Here is a 25,424-nt window from a genome sequence, read left to right as displayed (position 1 = left end):
TCTGCAGAAATGCTGAAAGGGACCTTTTTTATGGGTACACTATCAGAAAGGTCAGGCTTATACATAGCACTTGTGGATAGACTCTCCTCAAGGATTTATGTAATTTCTGAATCTGAACATACATTTTCCTCTAATGCCTTACTGTTTTCTTCCAGCTCAGCTTTTAAACGTAAAAGTATTTGGACACCAATTTTGGAGTCAGAATGAGATGGTCTTGCTTGGTCATAACTGACCTTATAAGAAGATGCCTCAGTGACTGTTGCAGAACAAGCACTCATAGAGAAAGGCGAAGGCCTCATTCTTTCCTTGTCACTGCGTGTGCAGAATGGCATGTTGGCAATTTATTTTTTTCTGCAGATAACAGATAACTGTTTTTTTATATTTTTGCTTCCCTGACTTAAAAACACTATGCACTTTAACATAGGCTTTAGAAGATGACATAGAGGGATTCCTATCATCATGACTGGTGCCAGCAGCTACTTGATGCTCCTAGTCTTCTGTATACTGCTATGAATCCATTTTGATCACACATTACAATGTGACTGCAGATTTAGAACAAGACTGCCAGCCCTATTATTTCTATTTCAGCAATGACAATTAGCAATGGAGCTGTCCTGTTTTTGTGTTAGCTAGATAACACAGTACAATGTGACTGCAGATTTAGAACAAGACTGCCAGCCCTATTATTTCTATTTCAGCAGTGACAATTAGCAATGGAGCTGTCCTGTTTTTGTGTTAGCTAGATAACACAGTACAATGTGACTGCAGATTTACAACAAGACTGCCAGCCCTATTATTTCTATTTCAGCAATGACAATTAGCAATGGAGCTCTCCTGTTTCTGTGTGAGCTATAACTCAGTTGAATGTCACTGGAGACTTTGAAAAACACTGCTACCCCTCCTCTTTCTTTTCTAGCTATGACGTTGCCCAACTGCACTAGAGACTAGCAACCCCTTCTGTGAAATGGCACTGGATCGCCGTGGAGGGCGGTACATATAGAATCCAAAACTCACGAGATCCAACAATGTATCAATGATGTTTTGCCTTGTTTCCAATTCCGAGGGCGCGCGAAAGTACCGAGCCGGCTCGGCTAGGTACTCAGATCTGCTAAGTTCGGGTGGGTTCGGTTCTCGGGGAACCGAGCCTGAGCATCTCTATATTTATCTTAAACATACAGAAATTAAATTTCTGCCACATCAAGCTGCAGATATTCATTAGTGTGGAAAGTGGTCAAAGACAAGAAGTTGTCTTTGAGAAAGTTTGGCAGAGCTGAATGAAACGTGTCAGACAGTGAGGAGTACAAGGATATCATTATCTGCTGCTGGATGATTATTTCAACCTTTCTATGAGATCCGATTTGGTTTTTGTAGCAGCGCTATTCAGGCTATTGGATTCTTTACTATTTGCTATTTACTTCCAAGCAAGTACACATCAGCTTTTGATTGTATACACTTCCTTTGAAGATTTGTGGGGGCGAGTACTATTGAGCCCTTGCTGACAGTCACTCTCAACAACGGGTACAGTGCTCAGTCAGACCAGCCCTAACCCAGTTAGATTGTGCATGTTACTACTTACACCATTGGAATTATCTATTGAATTATGGTAAGAACTATTTTCATATCATCCTTCAAAATGAACGGCATGTGACCATTAAGATCAACTCCAAAGGCTGCGAATTACCTGCCAGTGTCGGCGGTTGCATCTTCATTCAGCAAAGATCATTAAGCCGTGATTCTACAACATTACATTTAACATTTGAGATCTGCTTTGGATGGTGCATTTTCATTGTAAATGATACCGTCCACTGTACTTACATTTATTAGTGATCAATTAACAATTTCCTTCAGTGTTATTATATCCATCTACGTAGAGTATTTCACAGCGTTAAGAGACAGTATTTCCCTCATTGGATTCTTCCTTTTTTCCGGAATAAATTAATTATGGGATTATTGTTCATTTATTTTTTTTATATATATGTGACCGGTCTTTCTTTGTATTGTTTGTATTTCAGCCACTCAAGTGATTTATATATTCATGTGATCTATATTACATTTTTATTAAATAATTGGATTTACCATTCCCAGTTTGTATTGTTCTAATCTGCCATAGTGAGCTATTAGCTTTAATGTATTCATTGAAAACCAGTGCTGTTAGTTTCTTTTTGTTTATGTTTCCATTTGATGGTTTGGCATTAACCCTTTTTTTTATACAGTTGCTTTCATTAGTCTACAACTCTATAATCAGCTCAGCGCAGGACCTTCTTTTGTATTTGTTAGAACAAAAAAAACACTAGGAAATAGGAGTTTAATTATTCAGATAAGGCATATTATTTCTGCACAATTTAGTGCACATATGGTCTTAATATTTCCTCATGGAAAAAATAATTTACAGTTAGAAATGAGAAAACCATTAAAGTGATACTAATCAAACATTTTATGTGCTTAACAGTCTCTACTCTATATGCTAAAATTATTGTATCCCTTTTCAATCTATAAATTACTTAGGAAACTGTGTCAGAAATTTCTTTGTATTCTCTTTATCTAATTTTCAGACTTTTCCAAACCTGACTACACCCCCAATAATGCCATAACTCTACCCCCAATTATGTCACTTAACCCTTGCCATTAGCCACATCTGAAAGCATTGCACTGTGAGATTAGCCACCAGGCATTTGTTTTCATTGTCCACCACTAGATTAAATTTAGGGTAACTGTAAATTTACACATTATTAGCAATTAATCAACAATATGTAAGTAAACAAATGCAGGGCCAAGACAATAATACAACATTGGAAAAAATTACCTGGAGGACACACAATTAAAATTTAGAATTGCATAAATACCTAAATAACCTATGCTACCATATTTTAGGAGTTACATCTGTGTTGCCCACTGAATTATATCTTCAGAACTAGTTAACTAGTTAATCAGTTAATCTGACATCTGAGATTTTCCATAAATGACAAGTTTAAGACATTAAATTGAAGGCTCTTCAGGCATATAATACTCTTACACTTTAACAAGCTGTATGAGAATAATAGGGTAAACATCACTTCCAGGTAGCATGAAAATCCATCTACCCAGGGCGCCATACATTGAGGTCCTGGAAACTGCTTCATGCAGCCATTTTTCTCTGGGCTCTGTGGTTCTCCTCATAGCCCAAGACTAAAACAGAGTATGCGGAACGCTGAAGAGGGGGCTGAGCGGGAGAACCAGAAAAATCAGATACAGCAATATCCTTGATATCATGATAATTGCAGCTCCTGATTGGTCCTCATGCTCACCACCACTTCCCTTTATAGCTTTCAAAATTGATGACCAGAAATAAATCCCACATCTATCTGGGAGTGCAGCTTATTAAGGTCATACATGCAGAGATTTGGTCAGCCAATGTGATTGCTTTGATCAAATTGGTCTGACATTGTATTTTTGCTGCTGACAATTAAAATCCAGTTGGATATTACTATAGTCCCCATGTGTGTGCATACACCTGGCAACCAAACCATGTGACCCTTAGAGATACATATGTGTGGTTTGAAAACTGAATTACTGTATTTGTGCAATGAACCTACAGTGTGGTACAATACAGGCCACAGAATCACATGTGTTCCTTGCTTTAGATATCAAAAATCTACCACATATACTAGTAGGTGAGAATCTATTTTCATTACAGTTATAGGGTTTAAGGCCTGAGTTCCAATATTCAGCTTGTTTATTATGCCTATTAAAAACAAAACACTAAAATGTTTTGAAATAAAAATGACACATGATATCAAAGTGCTCTTATAGAACAAATATATAAATACAGAGATAGATAGAAATGATATAGCTAGCTAGACATTGTAAATAAGCAATCCTTGTGTACTCACCTAATAAGTAAAGAAATGTAGATGTTCTGTAGAACTGCTGGAAGTGGAGGTTCCGTTTCTTGCTCTTGGGGTGATAGTCCTGGATTCAGAATCCTGACGCAGTATGTGGGGAGTAGTTCCTGATGTATCCGTCCTTGTCCTGTGATCTCGCCTTTGGTATGGTCGTTAATGATCGTGTCACGGTGCACATTAGTAAGTGTTCCTATGGTTTGAGGTTGCACCCCTCACTTCATGCAATTCTAGCTCCGAGCTATGATACTACAGAGTCCCTTCAGGAAACTCTCAGTTACCGATGTGAGAGGATCCGCCCCTGACAGGGAAATCACAGAGGTGTGTGCATAGTATTATAGTTACAGTTGGGTGTATAAAGCTACTTTTACAAACTGCGATCTGCGGTCTCCTTGCAAATAGCATTTAAAACATTACGACACTGCTTAATAAACCATTAGTAACAAGATACAATACAATGTCATTTTTTTTACCAACACAGTCACTTTTTGTGTTTTGTTTTTAAAGACAAATGTGTCAATCTGCAGTCCAGTATTTGCCGTCAGATATTCTTTATTTTCACATGATAAAGAAATGTCATTGTTAATGTGCCTGCCAAAGTCCCTATTAATAGAAAAAGTAGCAAATCTTATTCAGTATTCTAGAGCCTTCATTTAATTTACTATTATTAATTTTTATTATTAATTTATTATTATTATTATTATTATTATTATTATTAATTTAATTTAATATTATTACTATTATTATTCTCTATCAGAGTTGCCCAATCTTTTTGAGGCATTGTGGTTAGGCTTATATTGACGCACAGGGACTGGTAAAGCCATGTGCAGCAGTAGAGGTGGTGTCTAGGGATGGGTGGTGTTAATTTAATTTTTTATGGCTGTTTAAAAAATTAAGTTACCCTGCATGCAGGATAGGAGACACTGAGAATGCATCCGGAAATAAAATAGTGATACTATGCAACTGTCCACATGTACATAATAAGAAATATATGCTGTAAGGTTAGCAAAATTATAAACATAAATACACAAAATTAGATTTTGGCCACACCATATTTTTAAAGACACATCCACTGTAGAGGTACAGTAAAACATAAAATAAATGAAATAATGTGTGAAGTGCACAATGCCAGCTGAAAGAACTGCATAAACATCTGCCATACTATTAAAGCAAACAATATTTGCAGTGCACAGTGCAATGATGCATGGTGTGGAAAATTAAATGTATTTATTGTAGCATAAAAGTGAATATTAAGCATATATGCTTTTGCAAAAATGGTATACTATTATAGCTTTATTCTGTGTTGATGGCATCCTCTCAATGCCAGCTATACATTGCAGAGAAAACCCAAATTGCCAGCCGCATATATTGTTCAGAGATAAACCCCAATTACTAGCAATACACAGCACTAAGGTAAACCCCAGTTGCAAACTAAGGGGCATATTTAAGAAAGCACGATAGTGCACTTACCTTGAAATTAAGGTCCCTCTGTGTCTTCCGCATATTTATGAAAGGTGCATCGTAGCAGATATCGTGGATATCTGCTGCTTTGCACTCCTCTTCGTTTTTGGGAGCAGTCACCATTCAACAGTATGGTGACTGCTCCTGGCTGCAATCTAACAAGTTCCAAAAAAAAGTTTTTTTCGATAACTTGTCTTGATAAGCTGAAGCTGGTGTACATTATCAAACTTGTCAGATTTCAGTGCTGTCAGCTCTGTCCAGCTCTCCGAAGAGCAGAGCTGGACAGCGCATGTGGGGAGGGATCACATGATCCCTCCCTGTCACTCACCGCTCTCTCTGCAACTATAGTTGCAGAGACAGAGTGGGGATGTTTTTTTGCGCATGTGCAGTTTTTCGAACTGTACATGCGCAATTGCTGTAAGAAGACAAGTGAAGAAGACCTGGAGGAGATCCGAGGGCATCGCGTTCCGAAGAGGCGGGGTAAGTGTGATTTTTTTTTATCACAGAAACAGCAGTTTATCGGAACTGCTGTTTCTGTGATCCGTTTTTAATAAATTTGAGAAATAGTTCAATCCTTATCCATGCGATAAGGATTGATAACTATTTTTCATTTTTGCCGATGATTGATAAATGTGACCCTATATATTTCAGAGAGGTATGATTAGCCAGGCCGTAACCAGAAGTCTGCGGTAGGGGCGACCGTCCAGGGTGCAACACTGAAGGGGGGCACAGTATATTAATATTTTAGGTACATTTGTTTAAAATTGAGGGCTATGGGAACGGCAGTTCTGTTGCTCGCCCCGGGCGCTAAAATTTGAAGTTATAGCTCTGATGATTACATCAGATATCATGCTCCTCCGTTGTCAACCATATATTTCACGAGACCCTCCCTAAATTACTAGTCATATATAGCACTAGGGTTGTCCCAAAATTGCTGGCTATATATATTGCCTTGAGGTCCCTCCAAATTGCTAGTCATTTATTGCACTTTTCCACATATTGCACACAAATCCACCTTTACCTTGTATCCAAATTAAAATCCTCCTGCTGCTTCTGCCTTGTATTCACTTTCTGAGATCATACATGGCAGTGCATAGCTCTGAAGCCCCTGAAAAACAATAACATGTAGTTGCTGGCAAGAGACACCACAAGGACTAAGCTCTCATAATAATAGATGATCCTGACAATATTGGCCACATTAGCCATCACCTATGTTGTCAATAGTCAGTGACCAGTGCATGGATTGGATGGATCCATATAACTCATATAAGTGGGAAAGGTGCACAGTCCCTAGTGCACCTTAGACAGGAAATGATAATCACAGGGACTTTTTCTGGCACTAATCCCAGGAAACAGGGACCTCTGGTAACCTCATAGTCAAGGCTTGAAGCTCAGAGTAAGAGATGGTAACCAGAGCAGGGATCATTCCTAGGTTATGTTTTGTTTCATGTACTCATCAGTAACATTACTGTGGTCTACAACGGAAGGAAGGGTTATCTGCAGATAATACAAAGACTTGTAACAGGGTTGATACTCCAGAAGGAGGTAGATAAAATTATAATACTTTTAACAAAAAGAGGAATGGACTAAAGTGTGGGATGTTACATCAAAAAAGGGGTTGAAGTGGAAATTTAGAAGTGGTGGCATGGAAGATATAAGTGAATGGAATTTGATAGGTTTACAATCAAAGCAGTAGGAGAAGTGGCGGTACGGCATACCAGCGTATACCACCCACATCGAGCACTGCATCAAAATGTAAAATACTGATTGTAGCGCACAAAAAATCCAAAAGATCTAGAGTGGATGGTGATGCAATGTCTACAGAGCAAATGGACATTGGAGTTATAATTTCACATGATATGAAGGTGAACAAGCAGTAAAGTCAAGCAGTGGAAAAAGCCACTTTTATGCCCACTGTTGTATAGGAAAATGGAGGTTATAGTGCCTGTCACGAACGCCCAGCCTGTCGCAGATACAGCAATCTGAACAGCTGCCCGTGACTGGTGTCACCTTAGTCACTTAGCAATGAATACACCTTTTCTGCCACCGCAAAGGATTTCTTATGGTGTCCTTATGTTCAGCAGAACCACTTATTAATGTTTCACACTAAAATCACATACATATGTAGCATGAGCCTCACTGGGCTTCATAAGTTCACAAAGAATCACGAAGAACATACTAGATTCAATTTATTTAATCTGAAAAATGGTTAATAAATTTAATAACAAGACATACAATAAATTTGCACAAATAAGTTTCAGAAAATAAAACAGGAAATAAAATCAGAGTCACTACTTACTAGTTAAGGCTTGATGTGTGAGGGAACACAATTGAGGAAAATGTGACATTTCAGTCTTGATAGACCCCTCATGAAAATTCACACGTTATTGTCTAAGACAGAAGATTCTAAACCTTTTTGCCACATAGCTATCACCCCCCCCCCCACCTTTGGAGTTTAACTGTCAATAGAGACAGATTGATCTCCCAAATGTCACAGGGTTTTTGAAGTGAGCTAGGGATGTCCTGAGATCGGAATGTTCACAGGGCCTTGAGTTCTCACCTCTGCTCCTTCTGCTTGGCTAGATGGTTTACAACTTTAGTGCTTCAAACTCCTCAGAGATACCTATCTCTCCCTGGTCTGGCTAATTTCAACAGATTATGGACACTTGCATAGGTTTAAACTCATGTCAGTTAGCAAAGCACACGTTGAGATTACATTACAAAGTTACATACAGTATACATGGTCATACATGAATTCAACAGAAAATAACAATCAGTCATTATATATATTACATAATCATCACAGTAACACTTTATAGATCACTGATAAGACCTCCCCTTTAAGCTCTATCTTAAAAAAGTTAAATGTAGAAAAAAAATCAAAGTGTTCATAAAATGGCGCATAGACTGAATAACTAAAATGATTAGGAAAGACTTCAAGAGCTGAACACGTAATGATTAGATGAGATAATGGATGGAGGAGATTTGATGGAAACATTCAAATTTAAACAAAATATTAATAGAATTCAGGAAGGCAGTATTTTAAAAAATGGTAGGATTTTTAGAGCAAGGGATGTACTTTGAAATTGGAGGGAAAAATTCTGTCAGAGGAATAGATACATGGTACAGTCTACCAGCAGTTAAGGAGGGGTCTAATACAGTAAAAGAATTCAAGAAAGTGTGGGACAAACATATTGCTATCGATGTGACTTAAAGAAAAATTAAGACCCATGCAAGTCTAGGTGTATCTAGGTTATTTTCTGCTTTCAAACTCAATGTTTCTATGGGGTATATTTAACAAGCACCATCTTTTAAACACGATCATTTTCTTTCCTTATCGCAAAGATAAGGAATGAAAGATTGTGACTATTTATGAAAATTGTTCTTTTGGAACAGCAGTCACGAAAAACTGCTTTCCTGTGAAGATCTCTCTCCTATGTCCTCTGTGGTCACTCTCCCAAAGTGACCACCTTTGCGATACTGCCCAGAGGAGAGAGCCGGTAAGAGACAGTGAGGAATCTCCCTATAGGCTTCAATGGCTAACGCCAGCTTCAGATGGTGTTGGTCATCAGGCACAAGTTCCGAAAATGTTTGTTTCTCAGAACTTGTAAAATAGCCGCCCCCATAGAAACCGATGGGGACTGCTATTGAAAACGAAAACAGTGGGGCCACAGCAGATATCTCCAATAACCTCTGCAATCCCCTATTGCTAAATGAATGAGATACTTAAAAATACAATTATCCTCTGAAAACTGCTGGATCTAGGCTGCTGTGTCATCTCCAGTCTTCCGCTGCTGCTCCTCTGGTTCCTGTGGCTGCTCTGCTCCTGCTCCTCCAGACCGACGCTGCTGTTCTCCTCCAGCTGATCCTCTCCATGACTCCTGCTGCTCCGTCTGCTGTGGTCTCCTGCCGCTCCGACTGCTGTGGCCTCCCGCTGTCTCCTGTGGTCTCCTGCCGCTCCGACTGCTGTGGCCTCCCGCTGTCTCCTGTGGTCTCCCGCCGCTCCGACTGAGGGTCTCCCGTGGTCTCCCGTGGTCTACCGCCACTCCGACCGACGGTGAGCCTGCTGCTCCTTCCTAGGCATCCCCTTCCGCCACCACACCACACCACAGGCCGCAATATCTGCCTGCTCCCCCTGCTTACTGTGGCTTTTGTACTTAACCCATGGTGTCCCGTCCGGCCTGCTGACTCTCCACGTGCTGCCCCTGTGTCCGCTCCCTCGTGGTCTCCGAGGCCCCACCGCACTGCCTCCATCTTAGGCTGCCTCAGGGTCCCCAGTGTCTAACCTCCATACTGGTCTGCCTCATGTGCCCTCTGCCCTGGAATATGTTTGTAGCATAACAGCACAGACCTATGGGCTAAGAAAGCTACAGGGCTCATGTACATTTAACACCCTCTTCCTTGTGCCCCCTGCACCAGTTTCCTTGGTCCACACAGGCCCACTCTTTCCCCTGCCACTTCTTTTGCCGCTGCCTTATCATACTGGACTCACCTTGACTCCTGACCCCCTGGTCCCTCCACCTTGTCCCACCGAACTCACCTGGACTCCGGACCCATTAGGACCACCTGCTCTCGCCGGGTCTGAACCCTGAACTGAACTGTTTTGCTTGACCCTCTGGAACTCTGATCCCCCCGGAGCGCTTGACCCCTCGGACCATTCCAGCTCCTGCACCTACCTCCGGATCGCCAGACCCCTTATTCTACTCCGGCTCCGGTGACCACCTACTTCGGCCTCAGTCGGGGCCATCTTTTCCATTGGGCACGATGGGCAGGTGCCCGGGGGCCCCACGGGCAAGCGGGCCCCATAGGCAGGGCTCTTAATTAGAATAAATAATCCTGCAAAAGAAAAAACCTGCAAAAATAACCTTCAAGGGTCACTGAGCAAGTACATCTATCTATCTATCTATCTATCTTCTATCTCTATCTCTATCTCTATATACCTATATCTATATTTGTATCTCTATACATCTATATCTATATATATATATATATATATATCTATATATATATATATATATATGTATATATATATATATATATATATATATATATATATATGTAGGGGCCCTGGTGCACTGCTTTGCCCGGGGGCCCATAATGTTGTTAAGAAGGCCCTGGCCTCAGTGACTACCTAAATCCTCTTGGACTCCTCCGTTCCTGAGTTCTCCCACCTCTCCTGGTAAGGGCTCTCCGTAGCCCCATCACAGCTTTTTGTGTTTTCATCTCAACTTACAACCGATTTTTGAATTTATTTACTTATTTATTTATTTATTTTATAGAATCACATTTATTTATCCCACCTTTATTTTATTGTTCCCCACCACACATTGTTTTCATTGTTTGGATTGTTATTTTATTCTCCTCTACTCTTCATTGTCTACAGTGCTTAGCCCCTGCTCCTCCCCACCTTGCATTGTTCATATTGTTTTGCCTCTGCCCTTCTGTTTTCACTCCGTTCCTCAATCCTACATAGACCCATTTACTGTCCTTCTCTGCTCCGTCAATCCTTATCTAATTAAACTCCATTTTTCTCCTCCTGCCTCTGCCGCTGTGTCTCTCTCACTCCTGTCCCCGTCTCGCGCTATGCCGCCCTGCTCCTTTCCTAAACCCATCCTCTCCCCGCGCCTCCCTCACCAGTCCCATCTCTCCCCCTTGCCCCATCAACCTTTCCCCCAGCCCCCTTCACTGGTCCAACTCTAGCTCCACCACTCGCTCCATTAACCCTAACAATTTTATCTACATCTCTCCTCATCCTTCCCTCCCTTTCTCCTGCGCCCTCTGGAACTCAAGATCTATCCGTAACAAACTTACCTCCATCCACGACCTCTTCATCTCCAACTATCTTAACCTTCTTGCTGTCACTGAAACCTGGCTCACTCCTTCTAATACCACCTCACCCGCCGCTCTCTCCTACGGTGGCCTCTCCTTCACCCACTCCACCAGACCAGATAAACGTCCAGGTGGTGGAGTGGGCCTCCTCTTGTCCCCCTGCTGTACTTTTCGGGTCATCCCCACCCTACCTTCCCTCTCTTTCTCCTCCTTTGAAGTTCACTCCATCCGTCTCTTCTCTCCCATCCACCTCCGAGTCTCCGTCATCTATCGTCCCCCTGGCCCTAGCTCCCTTTTCCTTGATAACTTCGCTGTCTGGCTCCCCCACTACCTTTCCTCTGACCTTCCCTCCATCATACTTGGCGACTTCAACATCCCCATCGATAACTGCTCCGACCCTGCCACCATCAAGCTTCTCTCCCTCACCTCCTCCTTAGGCCTCTCCCACTGGACCTCCACCCCCACCCACCGTCTCGGTTACTCACTTGACCTTGTCTTCTCTCATCTCTGCGATCTCTCTGATTTCTCCAACTTTCCCTTCCCACTCTCTGACCATCATCTGCTCTCTTTCACTCTGTCCTCCTCCCCTGCTCCTCCCCCGCCAAAAGCTACCCTCACTAGACACAACCTTGAAGCGATTGACCCCATCTCTTTCTCCTTGATTCTCTTCTTTCTCCCATTCCCTTCCTGGCCTGCCCTGACCAGGCGTCCTGTCTCTACAACCACTCCCTAACTACTGCCCTGGATGCTGTCGCCCCTGCCTCTCCTATTCGCAGACGCCGCCTCATTCCCCAACCTTGGCACGCCAAACTAACCCGCTTCCTCCAAAAATGCTCTTGCACTGCGGAACACCTCTGGAGGAAATCTCGCTCCCTGGCCGACTTCCTCCACTTTAAATTTATTCTCTCCTCATTCTGCTCTGCCTTCTCCCTTGCCAAACAAACCTTCTTTAAGTCCCTCATCTCCTCTCAGTCCTCTAATCCCTGCCGCCTTTTTGCAACCTTCAACTCCCTCCTTTCTCCCCCTCCCCCTCCGGTCCCTCCGGTCCCTCTGTCCCTCTCTGCTGCTGACTTTGCAACTTTTTTCTCTTCCAAAATCGAAGCCATCAGACGTAACATCTCCACTTCAAAACCCTCACCAGCTGTCCACATCGCTCCACCCCCATCCAACAATCAACTCTGGTGCTCCTTCTGCCCCACATCAGGCGAAGAAGTTCGCTCGCTTATTCTTTCCTCTCCACCCTTCACCTGTCCTCTCGATCCCATCCTCTCTAACCTCCTTCGCTCTCTCTCTCCCATTACCTGCTCCTACCTGGCACACCTTTTTAACCTATCACTCTCCGGTGTAGTACCCTCCTCATTTAAAAACGCTCTTATCTCTCCGATCCTCAAAAAAAACAATCTTGACCCCACCTCTGTCGCCAACTACCGCCCCATCTCACTTCTCCCCTACACCTCCAAACTTCTTGAGCGGATAGTCTGCTGTCGCCTCACCATATATCTCACAGATAATTCCCTCCTTGACCTTCTCCAATCTGGATACTGTTCCCTCCACTCCACTGAAACTGCCCTGGCCAAAGTTACCAACGACCTCCTTTCAGCCAAATCTAAGGGTCACTTCTCCTTACTCATCCTCCTTGTCCTCTCCGCGGCCTTTGACACTGTGGACCACCCCCTCCTTCTGCAAACTCTTCGGCCTCTCCGGTTCCGTCCACGCCTGGTTCTGCTCCTACCTTGCTAACCGCACCTTCTCTGTCTCCACGTCTGGCTCTTCCTCCACCCCCTCCCCACTCCCAGTAGGTGTTTCCCAGGGCTCTGTCCTCGGCCCTTTACTCTTTTCGCTCTACACTTCCTCCCTCGGTGTGCTTATCTCCTCCTTTGGTCTTCAGTATCACCTGTATGCTGACGATATTCAACTCTACATCTCTTCTCCTGATTTCTCTCCCTCCCTTATCTCTCGTGTATCTGACTGACTCTCTGCCATCTCCTCCTGGATGTCCTCCCGCTTTCTCAAAATTAACATCTCTAAAACTGAATTCATTGTCTTTCCTTCCCCCAGACTCCCCTCCCACCACAACCTCTATATTGTTGTTAATAACACTACCATCTCCTCTGTTACCCAGCTCCGTTGCCTGTGTGTCACCCTTGACTCCTCTCTCTCTTTTGCCCCTCATGTCCAATCCTTTGCCCAAGCCTGTAGAATCCAACTGCGCAACATAGCCCGCATCCGACCCTTGCTTTCACAAGACGCCACCAAAACCATCATCCATGCACTCATCATCTCCCGCCTCTACTACTGCAACCTTCTCACTGGCCTCCCCCTCTCTCATCTCGCCCCCCTCTGCTCTGTACTCAATGTGGCTGCTCGACTCATCTTTCTCTCACGCCGCTCCTCCTCTGTTTCCCTCTCTGCCTTGCCCTACACTGGCTCCCCATTCCCTACAGAATCCTCTTCAAACTCCTTACCACCACCTACAAAGCTCTCTCCCAGTCTACTGCCCCCTACATCTCTGACCTCCTCACCATTCACACTCCTGCCCGATCTCTGCGCTGTTACTGACCGTCGCCTCTCTTCCACTCTCATTACCACTTCCCACTCCAGAATCCAAGACTTCTCCCGAGCTGCCCCCCTACACTGGAATGACCTCCCTCGCTCCATCTGTCTCGCTCCCAATCTGTGCTCCTTCAAACGAGCACTTAAAACTCACCTGTTCCTTAAAGCCTACCAACCATCCACATAACCCCTCATCTACTCTGCTCGCTCTTCCCTCTCTCCCCTGGTATCACCGCTCCCTCTTGTGTCTGTTTCATCCACCCTCCCTTAGGATGTAAGCTCGTTTGAGCAGGGCACTTCTTCTCTCGTGTCTCCATACCTGTTCTTCTGCTCCGTTCTTACTCCATTTGTCTGTCCCGGAGTTACTGAGGCATTGGTACTTTGTGTTTATTGTTCTGTACTGTTTAACCCTGTATGATTTACTGTTTGTACTATGTACGGCGCTGCGGATACCTTGTGGCGCATAACAAATAAATGATGATAATAATAATAATAATAATAATAATAATAATAATAACATGCCCTACCCCAACTATAAATATGTCCCCACATTTTAAAGCTACATCCCCTTCCAATGCAACATGGTTTTGCCAAGGTATATATTCATTTTTTTTGCTTTACTTTCCATAATGAATCAGGCCCTCTATATGTATTTGCTGTGTACCTGAGTTCAGGCCATTGCCCTTTGAAATGGATGCTTGCAGTGTCCTTCAAGGGGAGCATTGACAGAAAGTCTCCCGTGTGTTGGAAATCCTCTCCCTCTATGACTGCAAGTTTATCTGAAACATCTTCAGTTCTGGTGAAGTGTTGAAACTTGTACACATGTTTTGGTGAATGTTATTAGCAGTTCTGTTATAGAAGTCAACTTCTATATTAGGGTTGCTGGCTCACCTGAATATAATTTTGTTTATCCCCTCAGATTTGTTTTGTTTTGTTGCCCGTGGATACAACAATAGATAAGTTCAGGTTTTTGCTTCTGATAGAATTGTATCTATATAGCAGATCTCTTCTAAGAAGGAGTTAACGCTACCAGAGGCTCTTCTGGTGTGCTCCAAGCCTATGTGGACCCCCTACTGCATGTTTGATACAAGAAAAACATTATAGATGTGATTTTAAACCTACTTGCCTACTCTCCCGGAATTTCTGGGAGGCTCCTGAATTTCAGGGAGTCCTCCTGGACTCCCGGAAGAGTAGGCAAGCCTCCTGGACTCTGTAAAATGCTGAAACTCATGGCATTGAACAACGGGGGCAGGGCTTAATCTCGTCTTTAAGCCCTGCCCCCGCTATTCAATACCTTGAATTTCTGTACTTTATGGTAGGGGCGGGGCTATAGTGATATAATGACGCTCCCTCCTACCCTCTGTCACATGATCTGTACTCTGATCTCCCGGCGTACAGATTTAAAAAGTAGGCAAGTATGATTTTACAGCACTGTAATATAAAACTTCAGAATATTCTATATTATATTTAATGTGTGCAATGTAAAATAAAACATTTCAAATAAACAATGGGCACGTGCATACTTGACAACATCCCTATGTTTTCTGTTTTGCATAAATCCAATATAATGAGGCTTACTGACGCATATTTAATAGAATGTTCCAAAACATCTCTTTCATTCACTTCAATGAGCTATATGACAATGTAACTTAACAAATTCTTAACAGGCATCTGAAACTCTTTCCTCCAAATACCCCATATAAAGACTCCTTCATATATTTTTTTTTTTCAATTTGAAGTATTTTCCGGCTCAACAAAGATCTGAGCCCAACACGGAAGACAATATCAGTTCTATTCCAACTCTTATGATAATATGGGATCTTTGGCCTACAATAAACATAAAGCAAAACTATTTACAGCTGTAAGATTTAATCAGACACAGTGAAGGCATAGTTCAAAGTGCAGAAGCAAGATATAGTAATTGCTTCCATAAGGAATAAGGATCAGTGACCTGAACATAAATGTAAGCAGCAAGTATAGTACATTATTTAACCAGGTTTCTTCTTTGCGCGTCATGCCATTTCTGTGTCATGCCATTTCTGTGATTCCCAGTCTCTCAGTTAGTAAGAGCAGTCTTGTGTTGTTCTCCGATCAGCTAATTTTCTACTCACAAGAGTTAGTAGTCAGGGGCAAATGCAGGATTTGTAGAGGGGTGTTTCCACACCACGTCGTCAGTGGGTGTGACCAGCATGCATGGGGGCGTGGCTATAATTTTTGGAGAGTGCATGGCTGCTCTCCAACTCCTCCTACCCCCATAATATACATGGGCAATGCTGCATGCACTACTGTTAGGTGCACACAGATCTCTCTTTTTTCGAGCAGAGCAGTGTGAAGCAGGGGCAGGGTCCAGGCACCTCAATTATACAGTGCTTCAGGCTTGGAGGGGGGTTTCCAGGCACCAGGACCCCCCCCCCCCTCCCCCCTCAGTTAGCCTATGCCCTGGGAACTGGAGCAGCAATGTAACTAGTTCTTACTGAATTGATAGGCCAAAATTTGGTTCTGCCCACAAAATGGTTTCTTATACTAAAATGTATCTGTAGAAATATACAGGAATTGTCCATTGCATCTGTCTTGTGATGCACGGGCATGAGGAATGATCCTACATATATTTCAAAAATTACATTCAAAATGACATTCATATTTACAGTTCCCGTGTTCCTTGTTACTGAACAGTAGCCATCCAATAGGGTGCTGCATTCCACATTAAACTGCTGACATTATACTAGTAACATTATCTGTTGTATCAGAAAGACAGAGAGCAGAAAGAATGTCATATCCAACAATAAAACATTTGGGATGCACAGGTAATAAGGGGGGAATATAGCAAACTGTTAAATCCTCATACGACCTTCTATTTATATTACCTATTGAATGCAATTATATTACCAAACCTTAAAGTGGATGCATTTAATGAGGACAGAATGATTTAGAGCCCAAGAACTGACAGAAAACCAATATCACATTTATTATTATCATTTATATAATGCCACCATATTATGTAAAGAATTTTACTGTATAGAGCAGTGGTTCCCAAACTATTGCAGTTCGCGGCACCCTTAGAGTCTCCAAATTTTTTCAAGGCACCCCTCCAAAATAATTACTGAGCAGTCCTGTTTTAGAAGTATTTGGGTCAAAAAATTGTAATAAGTATTTAGGTCACAACAGAAATACTTATTTAGTTGTTTGCAAAAATGCCCCTCTGCATCCAGGCAAACTGCCCCCTCTGCATCCAGGCACACTGTCCCCTCTCACGTTGCCCCCTCAGATCCTCTGTCACGCTGTCCCCCTCCTCTGCCCTCTGTCCCCCTCCTCTGCCCTCTGTCCCCCTCCTCTGCCCTCTCTCACGCTGTCACCCTCCTCTGCCCTCTGTCCCCCTCCTCTGCCCTCTGTCCCCCTCCTCTGTCACGCTGTCCCCCGTCTCTGTCACGCTGTCCCCCTCCTCCTCTGTACTCCTTCTCTGCTCTCTGTCCTCCTCCTCTGCTCTCTGTTCTCCTCCTCTGCTCTCTGTCCCCCTCCTCTGCTATCTGTCCCCCTCCTCTGCCCTCTGTCCCCCTCCTCCTCCTCTGTCCTCCTCCTCTGCTCTCTGTCCCCCTCCTCTGCTACAATCCCTCTCACTCTGCCCAGCACCAGGCACCAGCCATAGAAAATAGAAAGAAAACAGAAACTTACCAAATTGCGCGGCGCCAGGACCCAGCAGCCTCCTCTCTCCCACAGCTGTCACTGATGTCATTCAGTGACAGCTGCGGGTGAGAGGAGGCTGCTGGATCCCAGCGCCGCGCAGTTTGGTAAGTTTTTGTTTCCTTTTTTTTTTTATGGCTGGCCCGCGACACCCCAGTGACAGCGCCACGGCGCACAGTTTGGGAACCGCCGGTATAGAGAATAGTTCACATCAGTCTCTGTCCCAATCTACACCACTTCTCTTGGAAAACTAATAAGCTCCTTTGGATTTCAGTATCATCTCTATGCGGATGATACACAAATTTATTTATCCTCTCCTGATCTTTCACCATCTGTGTTGTCTCGCGTTACTGACTGTCTTTCTGCCATTTCATCTTGGATGTCTTCTCGCCAACTCAAACTCAATCTTTCAAAAACTGAATTAATAATATTCCCACCCAAAAACAGAAGCTTCCTGCCTGACATTTCTATTTCTGTTGATAACATGACCATAAATCCCACCCCGCAAGCTCGTTGCCTAGGTGCAATCCTTGATTCACAACTGTCGTTTATTCCCCACATCAACTCTATATCTAAATCATGTTACATACACTTAAAGAACATTTCCAGAATATGCACATATCTGACACAAGACACAGCAAAAACATTAATTCATGCACTCATCATCTCCCGCATCGACTATTGCAATTCCCTCCTTACTGGTCTCTCCAAAGTCAGACTTGAACCCCTACAATCTATTTTGCACGGAGCGGCTAGATTGATTTTCCTAACCGTTATTCCTCTGCTGAGCCACTCTGTCAGTCTCTACATTGGCTGCCTGTATATCAACAAATCCAATATAAAATTCTTTTACTAACATACAAGGCCATCAACAAAATTGCACCGACATACATTTCCTCACTTGTCTCGAAATATCTCCCTACTCGACACCTCCATTCTGCACAAGATCTACGTCTCTCCTCCACTCTCATCACATCCTCACATTCTCGGTTACAGGATTTTTTCCGGGCTGCACCCACTTTGTGGAATTCCCTCCCACGCAAAATAAGACTTTCCTCTAGTCTTCAAACCTTCAAGCGTTCACTGAAAACCCACCTCTTCAGACAAGGTTATGATATTCCTCAACCACCATCTTAATTTCCCTAGATTACCCTATTACCATCCTCTACACAGCTAACACAAGACAACAATACTTTTACCTTTGCGTTCTAGCTGGTCCATTGTGCAATATGATGTAGCACATGCCCTTGTGTTTCTAACTCCTATTGTCCTATAGTTTGTAAGCTTGTGAGCAGGGTTCTCTTACCTCTCTGTCTGTATGTATTACCCAGTATTGTCTTATCAATGTTTGTTCCCAATTGTAAAGCGCTACGGAATTTGCTGGCGCTCTATAAATAAATGTTAATGATGATGATGATGATGATTGGTTGGACTAAAACTCACGATCACAGAACTCTGAGGCAGCCGTGTTACCAGAGAGGGCTGGAAAATTTTAGCCTGTGGGGCAAGACTCGACTCTGTAGCCTATTAGGAGCATTGTAAAGGAAAAAATGCAGGTGGCCCAGTGACTCAGTCCAAGGTAGTCCACTATGGGAGAGGCCCAGGGGACAGATGCTCCCCCAGCCCCCCAGCATGTTACCAATGTACCACCATGATGCCCAAAAATCAAGTCTTCAAAATCATACTTGTAATCCTGTTTGATCTCACAGCTGAGTCCGGGAGGCGTGGCCATGCAAATCACATCATTAAACTCCTCTGTTATTCAAATTAGTAATTGACCCATTATTAGGAAATCTATCCACATGTTACTGGCATACAAATATGTAACAAAAATTACCTCAAAGCTGAGGTGGACTAACGGTTTATTGCTAATATGTCGGAAATTTGTTCCACACACGGTTTTCTGATTTACCAAATGTTTATTTAAAAATGGATGAAAGGGAAATTGAATAGAGATTTTCCCTGAAGCTTCAGCAAGGGAAAGCTCACCTTATTTCCATCTTTGTGCCACATGAGGAACAAGGAATAGAGGGAGGCCTCACAAACATGACAACTAAAGAGTATATGCACCTTTCAAATGTGACAACACATTAGGAGATCATAAATATATAACCTGTTACTTATAAATCTACAAAGCAGATAAGTGAATAAAATCATTAGACAGCTAGAGGTGAAAACTCGGTAAAACATTTACCATCAGCCACACCGTCTGCCTCTCTCATCACAACAAACTTTTCCTAATGCGCATTACTAATTACTCCTCTTATATTAGATGTCATCACCCACAAGCAGATGTCTACCATTGCTTATGGGAATGTCCTGCAGAGTAAACACCTGTGGAAAGAGTTGCAAATATTTATTACAATATCACCCTACAAACTATGTCCCCCAAACTCACATAGGGCTCTCTTTAGTTACTTGGGCCCAAAAGATACTACTTCCCCTGGGAGGGGGCACTTTGTATGTTTCATCAAGGGTAGATAATACTATTCGCCAAGCTTTTTCTATGTTTGCCTAACTGATAATAGGGGGTCTATACATCAATATATTGCGGTGCCACTAAATAGGCATTGCAAAAGCACCACTCAAATGCATCATGCCAGGGCTACTCTGGGAGCCCCTGCTAAGTGACCCCTCTCCTGCGATCTAATGTTCCTATTTACTGGTAGCCTAGTGCTGCCGGTAATATAAGGAAGTGCACTTCCACTGTAACGGATTCTGCAAAGCCAGAGAGGCTTCAGCAGAATCCCATAGGAAAAGACAGGTAATGTCATCCTAAGATGTCGTTACATGTCTGTACAATGCAGATGGTAGTCACATTTGCGAAGGTGGTGATGCTCGCATTGCCCCCTTAATAACATAAATGTGGTGATTTAAAGTGACGTGAATGTCACTGACAGGAAGTTGCAATGCCGGAAAACTTTGCAGTCTGTTTTTCATCCAGTCGGAATTGACAGCTTTTTGGAATTACAGCGATTAGAATTTTACAGTCGGTGTAACTGCTGTCAGCATTACCACCTTCACAAAATCCTACCACACCCTTTGCCGCGGTCCGGAGACTGGATAGGAGCCCTGTGGCAGGGAGGAAGGCTGGCTAACAGGAGATGAGATGGAAGAAAGGTCAAACAAGCCGGTTCGGTACCCAGAGAGGGGCGTAGAGGTCCAAAGGTTGAGGCAGAAGCGTAGTGGAGGGCAAACCGAGGTCGGTACATGTTTAGTAGATGCGGGTAGTCAGGAACAGCAACAGGAGCAGGAGCTAGATCACAGGTACAGAGCACAATAATCAGGCACTGGAGACAGGAACTGGCCAGGCTTGTATAGGAAGCCAAGGGGTGGAGCTAAGGCATGATGGAACATCAGGAGATCACTGGAACTGATCTAGAACACCAAATAAAGGCAAGGAACTGTCCAGCAGCCAGAATAACTCAGTCAGCAGAGCAGCAGTTCACGGAAGCAGAAGCCCTGGGTTTGAATCCTGACACCCTTGCACAACATCACAGTCCCCATATTAATCTATGGGGACTGCGATGCTACACAGTATTTTGCTAAACGGAGGAGATTTCTGCTATATTTTCTCCATTAGGAATGTAATGCATGGCAGACATACTTAAATGATGCAGAAACTGCTGTTTCCGCATCTTTTAAGTGCCAAATCAGCTTGATGCATAGACCTCAAGATTTCATCCTGGATTTTTTTTTAACAGATAGGGCCTTATTTCATAACACAGTGAACTAAGTGTCAGTTTAAGTGCATTACACAGGCTAGAAAATACTTGTGTACTCTCCTGGAATGTTTGGGAGACTCATGAATTTCGGGGAGTGCTCCCGGGAGAGTAGGACAGCATCCTGGACCCTGTCTCTCTTTCTTGTAAGGAAGGCTGGGCCTTGATGGTGTGATTTGCATTATCGTGGCTAGGCTGCAAGATGATCCAATGAAATGATTCGGAGGGGAGCTCCAAAAAGTAGTCACGTATGGTTAGAACAGGTAAATTTTGCAAAACGAATACTCTTCCATAATATTAATAGAACACTGTAAAGTTACCCGAATGGGTATAGGGATACCAAATATTTGTAACATTTTGTAACTTATGATAGAGATATAGCATATACAAGATAAAGGTGATTTTATTTTCTTAATTTGTTTAGTTTATGAATTTTAATTTTATTTACTTACATTTGTTTTAACCAAGGGAGTCTCGCTCAGGTCTCTTATTTTTTTCTTCCCAACTTTTTATTGAAGATGTCCAAACCTTTTACAAAAAGAATACAATAAAGGAACAGCTATCATAATCATATATATAATTATCAAAAATTGTCAAGGCAACTGGAAAATCAAAGTGAGATTATTAGAGAGGCAAAAAAGATATACAATAACGCATGTACCAGTCACATACTTGTGCTATATATAAATTGTAATAAAAATCATAGAGAAGCCTTTATGTACAAGTGCCAGCATGCACTGGGTCTATGAGCACTGGGGTCATGAGTTCGATTCCCAACCATGGCCTTATCTGCGTGGAGTTTGTATGTTCTCCCCGTGTTTGTGTGGGTTTCTTCCAAGTGCTCCAGGGTCCTTCCATACTACAAAAACATACTAGTAGGTTAATTGGCTGCTGTTAAATTGACCTTAGTCTCTCTCTCTCTCTCTCTCTCTCGCTGCCTGTGTGTACATTAGGGAATTTAGACTGTAAGCTCCAATTGGGTAGGGACTGATATGAGTGTGTTATCTGCACAGCTCTGCGGAATTAGTGGCGCTATATAAATAGCTGATGACGATGATGACAATGCTGTCACTATTGTGACATCATTGGATTTACTGTGATCTGTGGGAGGTCAACATTTTCATTATCATCAACATTCATTTTTATAGCGCCAGCAAATTCCGTAGCGCTTTACAGAGAGGTAAGAGGGCCCTGCTCGCGTACTTACAATCCCACTGAGGTTTTCATAACACTCACTTTAAGGTCTCTGTACAGGAATCTTAAGTAATGGAACTTCATTGGAACCCAAGGCTGCTACTGACAGTCAGACTCAGTGTATGGGGCTGTACTGAATGAACTAAAATGTATATAAAAATGTATATCAGTCTAAGGACCTGCCACCTCGGATAAAAAAGGGGTGGTAGAAAGGGGTTCAACATAATCTTTACAATTGTTTTGGAATATAATCCCTTATATATAGAACACGCTATATTCTTCTGACCAGCGTGCCTTTTCAAACATGTTTTATTGAGTATAATATTTTAAAATTGTGGTTTTAGTTTCTCAGATGTGTTACTCTTAGGGCTCCCATAATTTTTTTTTTAAAAAAAATGGAACATCCATGTCACCCAATGTTTGTTAATGACATAAAATTCACCCCATATTAACTTTTAGGTCCCAAATAAAGTAAAACAGTGGAAAAAGGGAACCCACTTGAGCTTTCATTATTCAATGAGAATAAGATCAGTCTTAAAAAATAGCATTGTCTGCAACATTTGATTCTGTATACAATGATATAGGAAAAGACAGGTGTACCTAACAAATTGATGATCGAATAATTAAGATGACAAAAATGTACATTGTATCTGCAGGCTAAACAGACCTGATCCTAGAGATCACTGATTGCCATGAGAAACACACTGGCCCTGATTCATTAAGGAAAGTAAAGCAAAAAAAACTGAGTAACTTTGAACCTTGGCAAAACCATGTTGCATTGGAGGGGGAGGTAAATTTAAAATGTGAGAACATATTTATAATTGGGGTAGAGCATGTCCTAGATTAACTTTAAATTTCAGGGTACAAACAAGCTATCTAGTATTGGTGTGCTACATGAAAAAATAGCCAGTATTTATCTTATGTGCAAAATAATAAACTAATTTGCACCCCTTGCGTTGTAACATGGTTTTGTCCAGGAGAAAACCTACTCATTGTTTTGCCTTACTTTCCTTAATAAATCAGGCCCATTGTCAAGAAGACACTGTTTTATTTTAAACGCTGGGCAAAAAAATATTATTAAATTCCAGCCAGCACATAAAACTAGAGATGGTCACTGACCCCCGTGTTTTGGTTTTGGATTCGGTTTTGGATCTGGATTACCGTCGTGTTTTGGTTTTGGTTTTGGTTTTGCAAAACCGCCATTGCGTGTTTTGGTTTTGGTTTTGGTTTTGTTTGGTTTTGTTTTGCAATTTGTTATAAAAATTACATTTATTGGTGCTAAAATAACATAATTTAGGTATTATTTTGTAGCTACATTATTATTAACCTCAGTAACACTAATTTCCAGTCATTTTTTATTCAATTTTGAACACCTCCTATGTCACAATATGATTTTCATACACTTGAAAAGAAAAATTGCTGCAGTTCTTGCCAGTGATAACAAAAAGGCCATTGTCATGCCTGGGCATAAGACCAAAAATCCACCTCTTAAGTGTGGAATTATTTTTACACGAATCCTGGCAAGAGTTGTCTATCCATTTGTAACATTTTGAAAGCCACACTCAGTAGAGGTAGGGACCTTAACCATCTGGGATCCTCATCCATGTTTCGTCATTTTTCAGCGAGTTATTGGCAAACTGTTGGGAAAATCAGAAACTTTGGTTAAAAAAAAATTAACAACAAGCATTCCAGCATAATCTACCTCCCTTCTCTCATCTACATCCCAGCACCTGCAATCTTCCCCCCCAACAATTGGCAAGTAAACAATCCTCTGCAAGAGGAAGCAAGAATGAAACCTGTCACCCAGTCGCAAAGCGGATCACAGACGCCCTGGGTACTATGCTAGCGTTAGATCTGTGTCCAATGTCCACTATTAATACAGTTGGTTTAAGACATTTAATTGAGGTGTTATGTCCCTGTTAGCAAATGTCATCACTATACCATTTTACTAGAAAAGCTTATTCTCTCCTGTACCGGAAAGTTCCTAAAAATGTCATTATTGGGTGACAAAATGGTATTCTACCCACTGTACACTTAACCACAGATATGTGTACAAGCGGAACTGGGCAAACAAAAGATTATATGACTGTGAAAGCCCACTGGGTTGGTCTTTCGCCTTCCCCAGCATGGACAGCAGCAGCATGTACCCAGGTGCATCACATTTTTGAGAAGTAGGCTACTCTGTGTATCAGCAGCTTCACTAAGAGGCATACAGCTGACAAACTGTTCCAAAAACTAAGGGATGTCATTGAAAGATGGCTAATCCTGCTTGGAGTCTCCTGAGGATATGTCATTTCTGATTACGACCCCAATATTGGTCCAGCATTACAGCGGGGCTGAATTCCATCACATTTCCTGTTTTGCACACACTATCAACTTGGTGTTACAGAACTTTTGAAAAATGACATGCAGGAGATGCTGTTTGTGTCCATAAACATTTAGGGTCAATTTGTGGTTTCTGCAACAGCATGTAGGAGAATACAGCAGCTGCAAGAAGACTAGCATTTGAGGGGAATATACTTTAGTCCAGCGAAGTAGTTACCTGTGAAGAAAGTGCAGACACAGTTAGCTTGAGTCAAGTGATTGCCTTAATAATAGATTTTGAAAAGGTGCTACATAAAATTATAGTGTGCAATAAAACAAAGTAAATGTGCTAACTATATTTTAATTGTAGATGAAATACTTAATTTTCTTTGCAAGGATCCCAGACTTATCAACATCTTGTTGGGACGTCTTCTCCTTCAGTTTCTCTGGCAACTGCTTGTAATAAAAGAAATTGCTTTCCCAAGACACCCAGTGGTGATGCAGATGAGTCCGCTAAACATTTTGATATTTGCTGTGCTGTAAAAGAATTGCCCAAAAACCGTGACAGCTCTGCCCTAAAATCAACTAGTCATTCCCTTTGGAAGGCCATTATCAGCAATTACATCATACTACACAGACTTCTATGATATTGGGATATTGGGATGAATTAGTATTGTTGGAGGAAGATTATCACTAAACCCTGCCACCTCTCCAGTTTCGCAATGAGCTATGGTACAATAAAATGTAACTGCAGATTTAGACCAAGACTGTCAGCCCTATTATTTCTATTTCAGCAATTACAATT

The 25,424-nt window shown here is 42.2% G+C and overlaps 1 protein-coding gene across 1 annotated transcript in view; it reads right to left on the bottom strand.

Annotated features, from left to right (window-relative positions):
- Positions 1-4,141, bottom strand: part of ADCY7 (adenylate cyclase 7) — a 161,941-nt gene extending 157,800 nt beyond the window's left edge. The window contains exon 1 of the mRNA XM_075188855.1: positions 3,870-4,141. The gene's annotated coding sequence lies outside the window, so the exon portion shown is untranslated. The remainder of the gene's footprint in view (positions 1-3,869) is intronic.
- Between the last annotated feature and the right edge of the window lie 21,283 nt (positions 4,142-25,424).

Source organism: Mixophyes fleayi, chromosome 10 (assembly GCF_038048845.1).
Source record: "Mixophyes fleayi isolate aMixFle1 chromosome 10, aMixFle1.hap1, whole genome shotgun sequence".
Taxonomy (NCBI): Eukaryota; Metazoa; Chordata; class Amphibia; order Anura; family Limnodynastidae; genus Mixophyes; species Mixophyes fleayi.
The sequence above is the reverse complement of the archived record's forward strand: the minus strand, read 5'-3'. Positions and strand labels throughout refer to the sequence as shown.